We start from the raw sequence: 6,000 nt of genomic DNA, 5'->3' as shown, positions 1-6,000 counted from the left end.
CCCCCCCCACTTCACTTCGAGAAAAAAAATAATAAATGAAAAGAAAAAAGCGGGAAAACTTAGTTTTAACGTTTAACGTGAAGTTAGCTCCGAACCGAGCTTTCTTTCAGCTAACTGGACGGTAACGAACAGAGACGTCGCGGACGCGGGCAGCCGTTTCTCCGGTCCCCCCCCTCCTCCTTTCTTCTCCTCCGGAGGTGGATTTAACCCGGGGAACAGAGCAAAGAACAAAAACCACGGAGGGGAAAAATAAGTTTTTTTCTTTCAGGTGCCGGGGCTTTCTGAAAACCTCACCTGTCCGGAACACACCGTGGTTCCGTGTTTTTTTTAACCGTTGTCGTTTTGACAAACAAAACGGCCTTTTGCCGGGTGCGGGTGGGGGGCTGTTTTTTTTAAACAAGTCTTTTTTTTGGGCTTCCTTCCTGGGCGGTGGGAAAACAGGAGGAAGGTGGGGGCGACAGTAACAAACCCGGCCCGTTGCACCAAAACCGGGACAACCAGAACCTTCCCGGAGCTCCCGAACTTCCCCCCTTAAAATTCTGAGAAAGTTCTGGCGGCCGCCCGGGCCTTTTCATTCCTTTCCGGGGGGGGGACCGACGGGGGCACGCACACCCGCAAAACGGAGGGGCGCCACCGCCATGCCGGGGGAACCCCAACGTTCCGCTTTTCTTTTCCGTTTCACGGGGGTGGGAACTTACAAAATAAAATAAAAAACAAACGGACCCGGACAAAACAAAACACAACCCCCAACACACCAACCACCAAAAAAAAAACAAAAACTCTTTGTTGTTGGTTGTTTTGTTTGTTTTTTTGGTTTTTGTTTTGTTTGTTTGGGTTTGTTTGTTGTTTGTTTGTTTTTGTTGTGTTTGGTAGATTTTTCCTTGTTCAACTGTGTTGCAAAGGCGAATTCTTCAAAAATAAAAATCCCAATGGTCTGTGTCTGTAAAAATGTGTAAAAGTTAATCCAGGATTCAGGTAACGGGTTTTGTTTTTTTAACCCTTGGGGAAACTAATAAAATGCCAACATTTTTTAACACCAAGTTTTGTTTTTAAATTTGGTTTGCATGTATGACGCTGATCTTTGATTCACCTTTTCCAAATCGGAAAACAACACATTTCCAGACCAAATAAATTTGGATTTTCACCCACCACACACAACTAAAATGGTTAGAAAAAGAAATTACGTAAAAAAAAATCCTCCTTAACCAAGGGCACAGTAATTAAAGGGGGAAGGCCAGGAAGACACAGGGAAAGGGTTTCCCAAAAAAAAAAAAGGGGTTTTAACATGTTCAGTTGTGTAGCAGGGCCTTATTTTCCCCCGTAATGATCTTATCTGATTAACCCTTTTAGGACTCAAGGCACCAACATTTGGGACCAACACATCCCTTACAGGACACCCAATTTCTCGATGTGAATAAATTTTGATTTTTTCCACCAACACCCCAAAATGGTTAGGGGTAAACGGAAAAAATAGGGGAAACAATTCACATTTAAACAGGGGACCCAGTAATTAAAAGAAGGCCAGGGGAAAAGACAGGGAAAAAGGTCCAAAAAACAGGTGTTTTTTTGTAAAAAAAATTGTCTTCAGGGCTTAAGACAACGTTTATTCCAAGGGTTAATGATTCCTCAATCTGAAGGAAAACTTTTAAGGGGGGGGGGGACTTTTGCCAGGGCAACAGGTTGTTGGGGGGGGAAAACATTTTACCCAGGGGGGACACGAAAGGTGGCTCGATTTGACATTTTATATTGGGGGGGATTTGATTTTCTGTTGGTTGCAAGACAAATTTAGTAGGACACACAATTGATTAGAAACAACAAACCCTTCCCAAAACCACAACACCCCAAAAAAGTCTCTACACCACTTTTTGCTGTTCTTGTTTTTTTAAGGGGGGTGGTTCTGTTTCCTGTGTTGCCTTGGGGTTGCCAGGAGTCTTCAAAAAATCCACCCAGCATCCATGGAATTTCCAGGCTGTGTCTGTAAATGTTGTTTAAAGTTAATTTCCAGATCAGGTGCAAAACATTAAACACTTGAAAATTTAAAAATGCAACATTTTTTTTTAAAAAAAACAACAGTTTTTTTTTTAAATGGGGGCATTCGTATCCCGCAAAGTTTAATTGACGGGGTAATCTGAATTTTTTACCATTTTTCAAATAGAAAATTAAAGGAAAACCCCCCACCATTTACAGGGGGGGACCATAAATTTGGATTTTCCACCACACCAACAACAAATGGTTTAGGAAATTCCCTTCATTAAACTCCCAAGGGACCACGTTTATTTTAAAGGAAGGGCCAGAAACAGAAGAAAGGCAAAAGGTCCAAAACAGGGGTTTAAATATGTTTTCACGGTTCTTTTAAGACGGCAATTTATTCACAGTTAATTGGGATTCTAATCTGGAATTTACCCTTTTTAGGCAAACTGCCAGGGGGCAACCCTTTTGGACACATTTGTTACTAGGGGACACAAATTTGCTTTGATGGCATTAAATTTGGGAAGAAATTTTTTTTCTGGTCAGATAAGCAACCCCCCACCAAATGGAGGTAGCAACAAAACGGCCAAAAAAACAACCTGATTTAAACAAAAGACCAAACAAACAAACATGCTGACCTGGGGGGGGCCAGGGTAAACGGGCAGTTGTGTTGGTAGGCCAATGGGTAATTGGAAGAAAGCGGAGGAGGGGGGGGTACAGGCATGGCAACAAAAACAGTTGTGTGACAGTGACAGACCCACAGAAAGTGTTGGGCTGGATGACTAAGGGGAGTTGGCGGGCCAGGGAGGGTGCAAAAGAAAACCCCAACGGGAAAGTGCGCCGCACCAAAAAACTGGGGGGGTGAAAAACAAAGAGGGTTGGCAGGGGAGTGCAAGGGGGTGGGTGGGGGGTTGTGGTGGGTGATGGACGGGTGCGGATCATCGGCAAACCTGGCGGTGGTCAGTTTCAAAAGTGGACAGAGAAAAATGCCCATTCGTGTTGGATGGATCTGTTACCATGTTTTTTTAAGTATTAATAAACTACCACCACTTTCCTTAAAGGTTCTCCCAGTGTGAGGAAGAGGAGAAAGAGGAGAGAGAGATGGAGAGAAGGAGGAAAAGGAGTGAGAGGGAGAGAGAGGCGAGTAGAGGAAGAGAGAGGGATAGGGGGGGGAGGGTAGGGGAAGGGAACGGGTGGAGGGAGGGGGGGGGGGTGCCCCGCAGGCTCTGCTGGAACAAGAGGGAGGGGAGGGGATGGTAAGAGGGGAAGCCACGGAGAGTTTAAGGAACGAAGGCTAAAGGGAGGCAAGAAGGCGACCGCAGGGGGGAAAATCACCAAATCCCTGCTGGAGGCCATAGCCGATGTATGGGTAGGTGGCAACGGGCCTGCAAGGGCACCAAATGGAGCGGGTAGGTGGGGGCCATAGGAGGGGGTGGGGGGGGAAAGGACCAAGGGGATGTGGAGTGCTGGGTCGACATTAGAAAAACCGCGAAGAGTGAGGGAATGTGCACGACAGGGGTGTGCAAGGATGATGGCCCCACCCAGGCCATAAGAACAAGCAAGGCCAGGGGAAAGGCGCGAAATAAGGGACAAAAGGAATAAAAAAAGTAAGGATTCATAAGATGTAACATGGCCAGGGTTCAATTCCCCCCACTACAGACAGGGGGGGACGAGTGTGGTTCCCCGGGGTTTTGTTGTGTGACTGAAAGGGTGGCGTGCCGTTTTATTGGTGTGGAAAATGTTAGAAATCCTCATAACGACAGCCAAAGAATGGCCAGAAAGGTCCAAAAAAGGGTTTAAAATGTTCAGTTTAAGAGCATTTTTATCCAAGTTAAGATCTAATCTGATTATTTTATACAGAACTGCACGCAGGCCAACATTTGTACATTTACAGACACAAATCTTGATGAATAGTTGGATTTTCTTGCAGATAAGCAACACAAATGGTAGAAAACCTGATTAACAAGACAACAGCTGAGGTGCAAGACTGCATTTATTCAGTTATTATCTATACTGATATTTTAGACTGCAGCACATTTGTGTGCACGATTTTCAATAAATAATGTGGATTTCTTTGCAGATATGCACATAAAGTGCTCCAACTGTTGAAAAAGGTGCATTTATTCAAGTTAAGATCTAACCTGATTAACTTTTAGACACAAACAGGCAACATTGGGCCTTCACATGCAGGCATGGAGGAGACAGAGTGTTGCTACGCATCAGACACTCACTTTGTCCTGATTCACCGACAGTGACTCACGTTTTGAGAAAGTTGGCTTATAAACCGACTTTTTTTAAATGTAAAAAGGCTGGCACGTAAACGCACCACGAGCGGCCGGAGAGAGACAAACAGCCCGGACTCACCTCACTGTTGGGGGGCTGTGAACCAGCCAGGTCGTCCCGGAGTCCGGAGCTGAGATTTGGAGAGGATATGGAAAACTTCCCCCGGGAAAAAGAATAAATATATATATATATATATACAGATTTTACCCGTTTGTCCCGTTAACGACACTCACTCATCCAGAAGATTTTAACGCATATTTTAGCGAAACTTTTGCGACCCCCCCCCGCGCCCCCCCCCCCACTTCACTTCGAGAAAAAAAAATAATAATGAAAAGAAAAAAAGCGGGAAAACTTAGTTTTAACGTTTCAACGTGAAGTTAGCTCCGAACCGAGCTTTCTTTCAGCTAACCTGGACGGTAACCGAACAGAGACGTCGCGGACGCGGGCAGCCGTTTCTCCGGTCCCCCCCTCCTCCTTCTTCTCCTCCGAGATACCGACAGAAAAACACGGAGAAAAGTTCTTCAGCCGGCTCTGAACTCACTGTCCGAACCGTGGTTCCGTTACCGTGTCGTTTGACAAACGCGCGGCTGTTAAAAAGTCTTTTTTTTGATCATTCCTGGCGGACAGAAACGCCGTTGAACACCGACACAGACCGTCCGGAGCTCCGAACCTCCCCCCTTAAATCTGAGAGTATGCGCATCATCCTCCGGACCGACGGCAACGCGCACGCAGCGACCACGTTCCCGCCTTCCGGTCACGGACTACAAAATAAAAGCCCGACAAACAAACTAACAACACCAACAACAACAAACTCTTTGTTTGTTTGTTTGTTTGTTTGTTTGTTTGTTTGTTTGTTTGTTTGTAGCTTTTCTGTCATCTGTGTTGCAGATCTTCAAAATAAATCCATGGCTGTGTCTGTAAATGTGTAAAGTTAATCAGATCAGAACGTTAACCTGAATAAATGCACATTTTAAACAGTTTTAATGTGCATGTAATGATCTAATCTGATTAACTTTCAATAGAAACACATTTACAGACAATAATTTGGATTTTCACACACAAATGGTAGAAATCCTCATTAACAGGACAGCAAAGAAGGCCAGAAAGGTCCAAAAAAGGGTTTAAAATGTTCAGTTTAAGAGCATTTATTCAAGTTAATGATCTAATCTGATTAACTTTAGACTGCAGGCAACATTTGGAACATTTACAGACACGATTCTCGATGAATATTTGATTTCTTGCAGATATTAGACACAAATGATAGAAAACCTCATCACAAAAAGTCTAAACACTTTGCTGTCTTGTTTTTTTAAGGTTTTCTGTCATCTGTGTTGCAATCTTCAAATAATCACATCATTCATCCATGGCTGTTGTCTGCTACATGTGTAAGTTAATCAGATCAGCAACGTTAACCTTGAATAAATGCACATTTAAACAGATTTAATGTGCATGCTCTCCAGTTAATGCGCTAATCTGATTCACTTTCAAAGAAACCCAATTTACAAGACAAATTATTTGGATTTTCACACACAATGGTAGAGAAATCCTCATTAACCAGAGACAGAAAGAAGGCCAAGAAGGTCCAAAAAAAGGGTTTAAAATGTTCAGTTTAAGAGCATTTATTCAAGTTATGATCTAATCTGATTAATATTAGACTGCGCGCAACATTTGTGACATTACAGACCACAAATCTTGATGCAAATATTGGATTTCTTGCAGGATACGCAACCACACATTGTGAAAAACCTG

The 6,000-nt window shown here is 43.7% G+C and overlaps 1 protein-coding gene across 2 annotated transcripts in view; it reads right to left on the bottom strand.

Annotated features, from left to right (window-relative positions):
- fgfr1a (fibroblast growth factor receptor 1a) overlaps nt 1–4,961 on the bottom strand; it is a 32,153-nt gene extending 27,192 nt beyond the window's left edge. Inside the window, exon 1 of one of the 2 annotated variants that reach the window (XM_027277705.1) lies at nt 4,661–4,961. The gene's annotated coding sequence lies outside the window, so the exon portion shown is untranslated. Of the gene's footprint in view, nt 1–4,332; nt 4,397–4,660 lie in introns of those variants that run through there. The other variant, XM_019259493.2, reaches the window with a different exon arrangement.
- Nucleotides 4,962–6,000: the final 1,039 nt, after the last annotated feature.

The sequence above is a fragment of the Larimichthys crocea genome, chromosome III (genome assembly GCF_000972845.2).
Source record: "Larimichthys crocea isolate SSNF chromosome III, L_crocea_2.0, whole genome shotgun sequence".
In the NCBI taxonomy this organism is placed as follows: Eukaryota; Metazoa; Chordata; class Actinopteri; family Sciaenidae; genus Larimichthys; species Larimichthys crocea.
This window is presented reverse-complemented; position numbering and strand designations above follow the sequence as displayed.